We start from the raw sequence: 12,902 nt of genomic DNA on the forward strand, positions 1-12,902 counted from the left end.
AAATTTGGGAGCAATAATTACTGATCTGTCTTATGCGTTGTTTCTTACATTGCATGGGGTCTACCCTCTCCACTCTTAACTAGGGCGAAGAGAAAGAGTGGACAGAAGAATCACATGACTAGAGGATTCTTTAAATCTGATGTCATTCTACTGCTCTATCCTGGCTCTTTGACCCACGTAAAACCTGAATGCTGTAGAACAGCTCAGGGTAACAGTCTCCTAAACCATCCTCAAACTACCCCCTTGACACTCAGCTCTGTTTCCTAAGAAGGCATTAAGTTGTCTGAATTCCTGCAATCACATAATTAGTTCATTTCAGTATCTGCATTAGATTGGAGAAATAAGCTTATTGAGACAAAAAAATTGCTTTTTTTTTTATTACAGGGACCTAATCAAGAAGGCATACAGATACCCACACAGTTTATTTCTTCAATCTCTTCCCCAATTTCCTTTTCCCAGTAAAACTGTCTCAAGCATCTAGATATTCTGACAGCTAACATGATAATAGGATGACTTTTTTTTTTAATTGGGGTTCTACTCAGCATCAGAAGAATTCATATAATAAAGAAGCATTAATGTGCAAAATGAAGTTTGGAAATTATGAAGGCTTTAAAAGACTAATGAAATTAATTCTGCTGATTAATTATGGCCTCAAGAATATGTACCTAGGGTCTGATCTCACTTCTGCAGTATAAGGTTATGTCTGAAAAATGATTTTTTTTCTGGATTTCTTAGTGACAGGGAATGTAGAGAAATGTACTCATATTTCATATCAGTGCTGCATGTATACATAGCCACTCCAAATGTACAGTATAAGTTTTTTTTTTGGTGCGGTAGTCAATGTAAGACATAAAAAAATTAAATTCTAATATTTAATTTTTGTAAGTAAGATCTATTTTTTTGTCTCAGTGATTGTAATTTTTTTCATTTTTGTTACACAGTATGCTTCTCTCTCTGCTATCCACCTCAGTACTTGAATTCTGGAAAGTTTCAGTTCTTTACAGTTCACCAGAATGAATTCCAATGTCAGTCCTTCTGTTTTCTTTTTAAAGAAGGATCCTTACAGTGAGGCACACTTAATAAAAGGGAACTTTTATGCAGAAGGCCATATTTTTTTTTGCTAGCAGCTTTCAGTATCCCTTTGCTGTTACTAAAGAATATATTTGTTGTGAATAAGAGATATCGGCGTCATAACCAGCCTGTTCTTCTACTTGATCCTGCAAGGAAGACTAAACTTGTATTTATTTGCTAAAAACAAATAAACCTTCTGTGTGTGTGTGTGTAAGAAGGTAGAACTGGACTTTAAGTGAAAATAAATAAATATATTAACCATCAGTGTTCAGCAACCATTACTATCTTATCACCGGAGAACTCATCCTCCTGTCTTTTTCATCACTTGCTCAGTGTTTGTACACATCCACCATGCATCCTGTATCTACTTAGCCTGGGGGCTCCTTGGGGAAGGGACTGCAGCTCAGGTCCTCAAAGATATTTAAGCATCCATCTTTCTTTAAAAAGCCATGCACACTTATAGCACAATAGCACTATAAATATAATAAACACTATCATAAATTGCATTGGAAGTACAGCAATTATGACATCGAAAATGACTCAACAGTAGCTAATCTCAGATAAAAGCCTTTTTGGAGCACAGACTCAGAAAGGAATGCAGGAAGTGGGCTACTGTTAGGTTCACAGAAGGGAGAGGTAGGTTGTCCTCCCTCTCAAAGAAATGATCACCTATGCCCTGATTAGTGCAGGCTGCTGACATTTAAAAACAGGCTGGCAAAATTAACATGCAAAGATCCAATTAATAGTAGTAGTTAAAAATTATAATGTATCTGTATTTTATTCCAAACAGGGTAGTCAGTGCTTAGCCAATCTGCTCCAAAGAACCACTACTGGCCTCAATTTTCCCAAGCGTATGTCTCTTCATGCTTGGTTCAGGGGTTTTATTCCCTTAATGTTCATTGGAGACACAGCCTGGAGGCAAACTTTCTCACAGCCGTGCCTGACTTTATTGTGCACTGTGGTACATGTCGTCAGTTTTGACAGTGTTAGTTCTGCACTGATACGCTGTTTCTGCAAGTAGAAATGTGCAAAAACATGTGTTGAGGGCGAACAGTGACTTCAGTTCACTTGTGAACATTTCCTTTGATTTTTGATTCATGTAGATTTCTCCCCTCCCTGCATCTGAGTTGTGCTTTGAATCCAAAAATCTCAGAGCAACAATCAAATTTTACCTGGTTTCACTTCAAGTTTACAGATGGGTCCACAAACTACAAAATGCAGATCCATATTTTGAATGCTCCAAAGTTTTGGGGTGTTCAGACCCAGAATTTTGGTTCAATCCACCATAGACATAAGGGCCAGCTACAAAAATTGGACCCAGATTAAGGTTCAGATTCTGAATTTCCCCCTCAATCCCTCAAAGCTTAGGGTGCCTGTGATCTGGGGTATTTGTTAGTCAAAACTATGTGAAAGTATGAATTTGGGATGTAAATTTCACGAACCCAAGGGTGCCTTTTAGCAATCCCAGGCTGTTCTTTATTTATTTAGTAATGACATTCAGAATCAGGAAAAAAATTGTAACGAAACTTTCACACTGCTCAAGCTGCCAGAAATCATGATATTCCAAATCAAACTGAACACTGCTAATTCCGCATTTACACAAATCTCTGTAGCCTGAATAGATATGCACAGGATAATCTTGCCCAAAGGTTTTTTAGATTGCATCATAGTGAAGACACATGTAAAAGGTTGTCTTGACACCTATCTACCCCCACTTCTTTCACTGCACTTGAGAAGCATTGTGACCTGTGCAATGCTTGCAGCCCCAGCAATAAATACTGAGGTTTGGAATTCTGCTCCGAAGAGCTGGGGAGGAGAGGACTGAAGGTGATTCATGGGTTATATTCCATAGTTCTGAAACATAAGAACCATGTTTGGTGCTATTTTGTAGATGCTCCATCGGTAATGATAGTTCACATAAGGCTAAAACTGATATGTTCTCTGTATAGAAAGAGTTGCACAACTTAGACAGTCTATGTATAGTCTCATGGGACCCTCTGGATTTCTTTAACTTCTCCTTCTCAGTGGAGTGAAGTTATAGTTACCATATAATAATTGCTTATAAACTATTGGCAGCCATCTGTACAAATGTCTCTCTTATTGGGTATGTGAGTCAGAGCAAGTGCGTATACATGAATCTCTATGGCCCCTTTTCTTCTTAGTGCTCGTTAGGGTGTGGGTATTTATGCACGGTGGCTACTGGGGAATACATTCCATTTCCTGTATGTGCTTTTGTCTGTTTTTAGCAACATTGCTTATTAGTCATTCTCACTTTAATAGTATTCTCCAGTTTACATGTTTAAATCTAATGTGGAATTTGCTCTCATGTAAGCATCTAGCTAGGGAGGCACATTTTTTTTTCAAATGAATTTTGGAGGTGAACTAATGAAACCATATTTTGCATGCCTTAAATAATGTCTTGTGGCATTATTTGCCCTTAGCAATGGGTACAGATCAGACATATTATTTCCAAGGAATTAGTGTAAATCAGCCAACACAATTTGGCTCTTTTTATGTCTGAGTGTGCACATGTGTAAGAAAGGGCATGGTGAACTCCTCAGCACATAGCATCAATAAGGATTAAGTATAACTAGACTGTAATGCAGCTACCTGAGCTGTGCACTGACTAATTTTTTTCCTAAACGCTTGTCTACAGGTGTGGTAATGCCCCTGTGAACAAATCCACACACTATTCAGCTGTGCACTGACAACACCACTTGCCCTTAAATTAATATTAAAATGTGTGCTTAAAAATTCTAAGTCTTTCTCTCCATGTTTTTATCTCTTTAGCATGCTAAACATTTAGCATAATAGAGCAATGCTTAGCACTTATCTTCAAAGTGTTTTTACAGACCTTGATTGATCATCTTACCTCCACTCTCCCCATTTACAGTCGGTTAATTGTTTTACCCAAGCTCAGACTGGAAATCCGTGTCAGTGCTGGAATTACCATTGAACATGTAAGAGTTCCTCTCCCTTTTCCTGTGCTTCAGACTACTAAACTAGTCTGTTTCTAAGCATGAAATAAAAAAGTAGGTAACAATAAATAAGTGCTATTTGACCATAAAGTTCATAATCGTCAGGACTGGTTTGCTGACTCAGTGAAATTCTACATTTCTGCAACTTTGGTTGGTTGGTAGGTTGACTTGAATTTAATGCCGGTAAAAGGTGCTGGATTGACTGCCTGCTAGATAGAAAGGGTGAAATCCTGGGGCCACCCCTCAAATGAGTGGGAGTTTTGTCATTGGCTTCAACAGAGGCAAGAATTCACTAAGGTCTGTGGAACAGATACGGGACAGACAACAAGAGTACAAACTTTCCCGATTGCTATGCTGCTCTGCCTCACTCTCCATTCAGCTATTGGTCTGATAATAACAAGCCTGATCCCACAAGCCCTCCACATGTAGAACTCTCTCACTTACTTTAGCTGGAGTTATGCACACAGAGAAATTGCAGGATCAGGCCCCAGGGCACTAACTGTGATGGGGGCATCAGTCTACTAGGATTTGCACTGAGATCAAGAATTCATTTCAAGCAGGTTGTCAAGCAGATATCAGGTGGTTATGGCTTTCAGTTACTACAAAGGCTAAACTTAAAATGGTGACAAAGATATGAAAGGTTCTGTCCTTCATTACCAATCTCTTGAGTCTTCCAGACCCTTTCAATATTCTTTCAGTTTGTGTGTTTGACAAGTACTTTTCATAGAATCATAGAATATCAGGGTTGGAAGGGACCCCTGAAGGTCATCTAGTCCAACCCCCTGCTCGAAGCAGAACCAATTCCCAGTTAAATCATCCCAGCCAGAGCTTTGTCAAGCCTGACCTTAAAAACCTCTAAGGAAGGAGATTCTACCACCTCCCTAGGTAACGCATTCCAGTGTTTCACCATCCTCTTAGTGAAAAAGTTTTTCCTAATATCCAATCTAAACCTCCCCCACTGCAACTTGAGACCATTACTCCTCGTTCTGTCATCTGCTACCATTGAGAACAGTCTAGAGCCATCCTCTTTGGAACCCCCTTTCAGGTAGTTGAAAGTAGCTATCAAATCCCCCCTCATTCTTCTCTTCTGCAGGCTAAACAATCCCAGCTCCCTCAGCCTCTCCTCATAAGTCATGTGTTCTAGACCCCTAATCATTTTTGTTGCCCTTCGCTGGACTCTCTCCAGTTTATCCACATCCTTCTTGTAGTGTGGGGCCCAAAACTGGACACAGTACTCCAGATGAGGCCTCACCAATGTCGAATAGAGGGGAACGATCACATCCCTCGATCTGCTCGCTATGCCCCTACTTATACATCCCAAAATGCCATTGGCCTTCTTGGCAACAAGGGCACACTGCTGACTCATATCCAGCTTCTCGTCCACTGTCACCCCTAGGTCCTTTTCCGCAGAACTGCTGCCGAGCCATTCGGTCCCTAGTCTGTAGCGGTGCATTGGATTCTTCCATCCTAAGTGCAGGACCCTGCACTTATCCTTTTAATAGGGCACTTTTCTGCAAGTATATTTAATGGTGCTTGAATGATAGTATGGCATTCTTTATTTTTAGAATGGCTTCAGCAGGAGGTTAAACTCTGTTTATTTAATTAAAAATTATCTTTATTCCATTTTAACTTTTCTAAAATAAAAATGCAGTTTTGGTTTATTAACTTGAAAGTCTTCTTCTATCATCCATAATTTATATTCTGCAGTGCATACCACTGCATTTCCAAACCACAGTCATATACAATACGTGGGACGTCTGGCATGATTTATGTTAAACAAAACCAGCTTTTAGTTCTTGTTTTTTCTTAGCAAGGTTGTAATAGGAAATCAAACCTCCCATTCTCCAGTCTAGAAATTGGGCTGAGCAAGAGACAAACTAGAAGTAGCAGTTTGTAAGAGCTTCTGACTTCTTTTTCCATAAAGAAAACTGGGGAGAAGGGAAAGTGAATGGTTGGGGGACAAGTAATTCATCTTTGTATTCAATGCTCACATTTTCCCAGGACAAAATATAAATCCGAGAGAGAACCTAGTATTGGGCTCAAATGTTAATTTTCTTGATTACATCTTGAATTTGTTTAAAATAGGAAATATTCAGAACTAATTCATTATCTTACACACTTTAGACATGATTCTCATGTACATACAGGCCCCTTGACACTTCTCTGGCAGTTCAGTTTTGAGGGGATTTGCAGTAGGTGCAAATGGAACTTAAGGTATAGGGTATCCGTACAGCTGTACCATTACAGCTATGCCACGGCAGTGTGTCTGGTGAAGATGTTCCCTGGGGGCGTGGGAAGGGCGAAGGAGTTGTAAAGGGACCATTCAGTGCAACAAAATAAATCTATACACAAGATTGCAGGCTGGGAACTTGCTGTTTATCTAACTGTATCACCACAGAGGGAGGGGGAAAACTACCACTAATGAAACAGACAGGGAAGGGTGGATCATGGCTGCATCCCATAATAGGTTGTGGGACCCAGTTAACCCCTTGATGACCACTTTACTCCAAATGTGGGATCGGGGATGGGGGAGAGTGGGGAATGGGGAGCAGGGACTGTTTGTAACAAACCCTGGGTTTATCAGCTCAACCTCTGCAAATATTGACTTGGGAAAGAGAAGGGCTCGGAGGAGTGTGTATGTGTGCAGGGAAGCAGGGAACGAGTCTCAGCCCAGGCTTGGGGGAGGAAAGGAGACTTCTGGTTGGGGAGAGGTGTGAGCTTCTGGGGTCAAATGGGAAGGTGATTGGGGCAGGCAACTGGAGAGTAAAGAACAAAGTTGCTCCGATGCAGGGGCTGGGTAGGGTTGCCAACCCTCAAGGATTGTCCTGGAGTCTCCAAAAATTAAAGATAAATGTTTAATTAACGTTTATGTCATGAGATGAAACCTCCAGGAATATGTCCAAACAAAATTGGCAACCCTGGGGTTGGGTGGGGGCAGACCCCCTTCCCCCATAGCCCATCCCTGGACTCCTCCTGGACTGGTCCCCATTCCCCCCCCCACCAAATGAGAGCAGGCAGAGGTATCTCTTGGTTCCCCCTGGTGCTGCCTACACATAACCGCAGTAGCTTCTCATGCTGCTCTTGCTCTTTAGGTGTACAGCTTGGTATAAGTGTGTGACTCTCTAGTTAGTAATAATACTACCCTGATACTGCCACAAACTTCAATGTAATTACTGCTTTATATTAAGACTGTTCACCCACCAGTCTAGTGCTGTTTGAATCTTAAACCTGTGAATGTTTCAACCAGATACTTCTATTCAGCTCACTGAAAAATATTCTGTTTGATGTTTTCATAGACATCCTCTTAAGGCATTACTTCAACTTTTTCTCTAGAGCTGCCCTTTCTGAAGTCATTATTACTCATTAGGTATATTGTGCAGAAAGCAGAAGTAGGTCAAGGATGAAAAGCCTCATCTTAGCGAGTGGCGCAAGTATTGTACAAAGCTATTTTCAACTTTCATGAGATGAAGGGGAAAAAATGTTTTCTGTAGTATGAGAGCTGTCACTGCTGACTTACAAATGAATGCCAAGCATGTAAAAACTTTCATTTCAGATTTCCAGTCTTTCATATGTTAAACACATTGTTTTAGAACGCTATTTCAAAAGATAATGCTGTGTGTATAATGTATACCATCTAAATCCTGACAACACTATACACCAAATCAAGGGACAGATCCTCAGATGGTGTAAATTGTCATTGACAGTTTATGTCAGCTGATGATCACCCCCCCACCTCAAGAATCCTAACAGGAAAGGAAAAATAAGGCGCGTCACAGTGGGTACTTAGGAATGGATTTCTCAGAATGAGAAACTAGATTTTGACTACTGCAGAAATACCTAAAGCCCGTGGCTATCTGTGCATGACATCAGAAGGGTGAATTTGCATCAGTAGGTCAGAATGACCTCTAAGGCACGGATGGTAGCTCTAAAAGCAATGCCTCAATACAAATTGTTATGGCGTGTCTCTTGCTTTGACTCACGACTTTCTGGTAAAAGCAAAGCTTTAATTTCTTTTTGACTAATTATTAATCAGATTTTAATTTGTGTTAACAAGGTTATTTTTAGATATAATATAAACAATGTCTAGATTAAGCATTTCTGGGGTGATACTGAATCTTTCTAAACTGGTGATCTGTTTATAGGCCCTGGTTTAGCAAAATGCTTAAACTAATGTTTAACTTTAAAGCATACACTTGACTTCAGTGGGATTTAAACATGATTTCAGTGGGAAGTGGGGCGTGGCCGTAATCTGTTCCTCGATAAAAAATGTTTTGGAAGCACTTTTTATTACTGTATGTGTAAGCCATAGAATTGTGGTGTTTGATTTCTACAATAAATGAATTTACACAGTAACTTTAGTACTGTTTTATGTGTAAATGCATTTTTCTTGTTATAATCACTCAGTTCTCTGTCCACTAACTACTGATCGAATTCTTTTAAGGTAGACAGTAAAAAATTACACAGTGTGGTCCAGTGGATAGGGTAGTGGACTGAGACCCAGGACAGCTGCAATCTATTCCTAGCTTTGTCACAGCCCTGTTGTTTGGTGATGGTAGGTCTCTTCAACTCTCTGCTACCCTTCCTACCCCTTGTCTGTTTAGATTGTAAGCTCTTTTGGGCAGAAATTGGCACAATAGTGCCTTGATCTTGGATGGGGCCTCTAGGGGCTACTATAGTACACACAACAATATAATATCTTTATTTCTTCTCTCTTCTTCATGCTGATATCTGCATTTGCTGTATACACAATTCAGTTGTGTTATCTGGTTCCTCATTTCAGAAAAGTTTGAGCTAAATCAGAGTAGTGAATGGTGTCTGTCTGTTTAGTGTCTTATAACTGAGCCCATTATGACAGCATCAGAGTATCCAGGTCTTCCACATAGTCAATAAAAAAAATGATATGGTCAACAAAAATAAAAAGTTAAAGCTTCAGAAACAAATTGCTCTGTATAGAATCAGAAAGAAATGAGATCTTAGCTCAGAATTATTTTTTAGACATGGCTAGACATTTCAAAATGTACTTTCTCCAAACTCCCCCAGCAGATTTTAGTTTGTTAACATGTTTTATAGACCTTCACATATCGCTGAAGATTTCCAAATCTACGAAACAGAATTCATAGTGCCAACATTGAATTTCCTGGAGGCAGCTTTTGAATGGAAATGTCTTCTAGTCACAAAGGTGCTTAGAAAATGCAAGGCTGTGAGATAAGCAGAGGGAATAACTGCAGACCAAACCAGAAAAGTGTGAAACAAGAAAATCTGCCTGAGCTAATCAAGAGAAAGGCTGGGTGTGCAATCAAAGGGAAAAGGGAACGTGAAAAAACACTTCAGCTTGAAATGGCCTCACAGTAACAAAAACTAAGCACAGCAAACTAATAGAAGCAAAGATGCAGCTAGTAGGAAAGCATTAGAAGGGTCCATACCAAGGAAAGGAAAGTAGGTTAGCGTGAAACAAAGGAGACGCATCTTCCAATGAAAAACGAACAACAGAATCTGAATTTCGCCATTGTTAGTTTTCATGTAGCAACACTTTATGAACTGTCTGTGGGCCTGTGTTGTTCAGTCCTGGCTGAGGGTTAGGTTCTGCGTAACTCGTACAGGGATGTGTAGTCAGTGGGCTGCAGAGTATAACGAGATTCTTGTGTGGCCTGGGTAAAGGGTTGGCAAGAATTGCGATCCTCCACTCACTAGGGTGCAGGGTCTTTTCCCCAGTTACTCCCTAAGAAAGAGCCATGATTCTGCCCTCCACACACCAGTCAGCAGAGGGGACAATGCTGCAACACTTACAGGAACAGTTTATACTCCCCCCAGCACACTGGAGAGCTCTGGAGCATATTGCCTTAGGACATGTCTACACTACAGCAACACAGTTACTACCCAGCAGCTATGTAGATGCTTCCTACATCAATGGAAGGTTTTTTCCATCAATGTAGTTAACCCACTTCTCCAAGAGGTGGTAGCTAGGTTGATGGAACAATTCTTCCATTGACCTAGCCCTGTCTACACTGGAGGGGGTTAAGTCAACCTAACTACAGACCCCAGGAAGTGAATTTTTTCACAGCCTAGGGCAGGGGTGGCCAACCTGAGCCTGAGAAAGAGCCAGAATTTACCAATGTACATTGCCAAAGAGCCACAGTAGTACATCAGCAGCCTCCCATCAGATCCCGCCTACCGGCAGCCCCACTAATCAGAGCCTCCCGCTCCCTTCCCATACCTCCTGATCAGCTGTTTCGTGTTGTGGAGGAGGCTCTGGGGGGGGAGGGGGAAGAGCAAGGGCATGGCAGGCTCAGGGGAGGGAGCGAGAAGGGGTGGAGTGGGGGCAGGGCCTGCGAGCCAGGGGTTGAGCAGTGAGCACCCCCTGGGCCATTGGAAAGTTGGCGCCTGTAGCTCCAGCCCCGGAGTCGGTGCCTATACAAGGAGCCGCATATTAACTTCTGAAGAGCTGCATGTGGCTCCGGAGCCACAGGTTGGCCACCCCCAGCCTAGGGCTACATCTACACTAGAAGTGGAAGCTTCTAGAAGTTGCACTATAAAGTGGATAGAAAGTTGGCTAGATTGTCGGGCTCAACGGGTAGTGATCAATGGCTCCATGTCTAGTTGGCAGCTGGTATCAAGTGGAGTGCCCCAAGGGTCGGTCCTCGGGCCGGTTTTGTTCAATATCTTCATAAATGATCTGGAGGATGGTGTGGATTGCACCCTCAGCAAGTTTGCAGATGACACTAAACTGGGAGGAATGGTAGATACGCTGGAGGGTAGGGATAGGATACAGAGGGCCCTAGACAAATTGTAGGATTGGGCCAAAAGAAATCTGATGAGGTTCAACAAGGACAAGTGCAGAGTCCTGCACTTAGGACGGAAGAATCACATGCACCGCTACAGACTAGGGACCGAATGGCTAGGCAGCAGTTCTGCAGAAAAGGACCTAGGGGTTGCAGTGGACGAGAAGCTGGATATGAGTCAGCAGTGTGCCCTTGTCGCCAAGAAGGCCAATGGTATTTTGGGATGTATACGTAGGGGCATTGCCAGCAGATCGAGGGACGTGATCGTTCCCCTCTATTCGACATTGGTGAGGCCTCATCTGGAGTACTGTGTACAATTTTGGGCCCCACACTACAAGAAGGATGTGGAAAAATTGGAAAACGTCCAGCGTAGGTCAACAAAAATGATTTGGGGACTGGAACACATGACTTATGAGGAGAGGTTGAAGGAACTGGGATTGTTTAATCTGCGGAAGAGAAGAATGAGGGGGGATTTGATAGCTGCTTTCAACTACCTGATAGGGGGTTCCAAAGAGGATGGATCTAGACTGTTCTCAGTGGCAGCAGATGACAGAACAAGGAGTAATGGTCTCAAGTTGCAGTGGGGGAAGTTTAAGTTGGATATTAGGAAAAACTTTTTTACTAGGAGGGTGGTGAAACACTGGAATGCATTACCTCGGGAGGTGGTGGAATCTCCTTCCTTAGAAGTTTTTAAGGTCGGGCTTGACAAAGCCCTGGCTGGGATGATTTAATTGGGGATTGGTCCTGCTTTTAGCAGGGGGTTGGACTAGATGACCTCCTGAGGTCCCTTCCAACCCTGAGATTCTATGATTCTATGATTCTATGAAGTGCTACAGTGGCACAGCTGTATTGATGAGAGCTCTCCCATCAGCTTAATTATGCCACCTCCCTCGAGAGGCGGCAGCTACAGGCGCTGGTGTAGGCAGCGCTTAGGTCAGTATAACTTACATCTCTCAGGGATGTGGATTATTCACACTAGAATTTACTTACTTTGGTATAGACAAGGTCTAGGTCGATCTAATTTTTAGGTGTAGGCCAGGCCTTAGGGTACGTTTACACTACAGAGATAATACCGGCCTAGCTATGCCTGCATAGACTGTGTAGACCAGTGGTGGATTTAGAGTTAGTGGGGCCCTGTGCACAGCTTCATTTTCGCCCCGCCCCCCGGGACCTAGCCAAGAAAAAGAACATTCTCTTTTATCTCTCCCCCGTTTTTCATTCTTTTTTTCTTCATCCTCCTCCTATATTATAAGTAATGGGAAGTAATTGAAAATAAAGTGTGGAACCTTGACTGGGGAAGGGGGTTGGGGTGCAGGAGGGAGTGTCGGGGGTGGAAGTTTGGGAGGAAGTTTGGGTGCTGGGTGCGGGCTCTGGACTGGGGCAGAGGGTTGGGGTGTGGGAGGGGGTGGGGGTGTGGGCTCTGGGAGGAGGTTTGGGTGCTGGGTGCAGGCTCTGCACTGGGGCAGGGGGATGGTGTGTGGGAGGGGGGCAAGGGGGCAGGGCTTACCTCGGGCAGCGTGGCTCCCAAAGCGACCAGCACACACACCCCTCTGGCAGTGGCTCCTAGGTGGGGGAGGGGCAGGGGGTCTCCGCACGCTGCTGCCCGCAGGTGCTACCCCTGCAGCTCCCATTGGCTGCAGTTTCTAGCCAATGGGAGCTGCGGAGTTGGTGCTTGGGGCGGGGGCCGCGCGCGGAGACAGACATGCACACACCCAGGGTCCACAGGGACATGCTGGTGCTTCTCGGAGCGAAGTGGCGCAGAGGGAGGGAGGCAGAGTGGGCAGGGAGCCGCCTTAGCCCTGCTGCTGGCACGTCTCTACGCACCCCTTGTGGGGAAGGGGCAACAGGTCTCCATACGCTGCCTGGGGCAGGGGCAGCATGCGGAGCTGCCTCCCCCCTGCCAGGGGCATGCAGAGATGTGCCAAGAGCTGGCCGCTTCCGGGAGAGGTGTGGGGCCACCGGCCAAGGCATGCATGCAGCCAGCCTGGCTGAGCCCTGCTGCGCCACCGACCGGGACTCAGGGGCAGGTTGTCAGATATTTGTCCTGCATATTGGGGGCCCCCCTGTCTTTGGG

Source organism: Lepidochelys kempii, chromosome 1 (genome assembly GCF_965140265.1).
Source record: "Lepidochelys kempii isolate rLepKem1 chromosome 1, rLepKem1.hap2, whole genome shotgun sequence".
In the NCBI taxonomy this organism is placed as follows: domain Eukaryota; kingdom Metazoa; phylum Chordata; order Testudines; family Cheloniidae; genus Lepidochelys; species Lepidochelys kempii.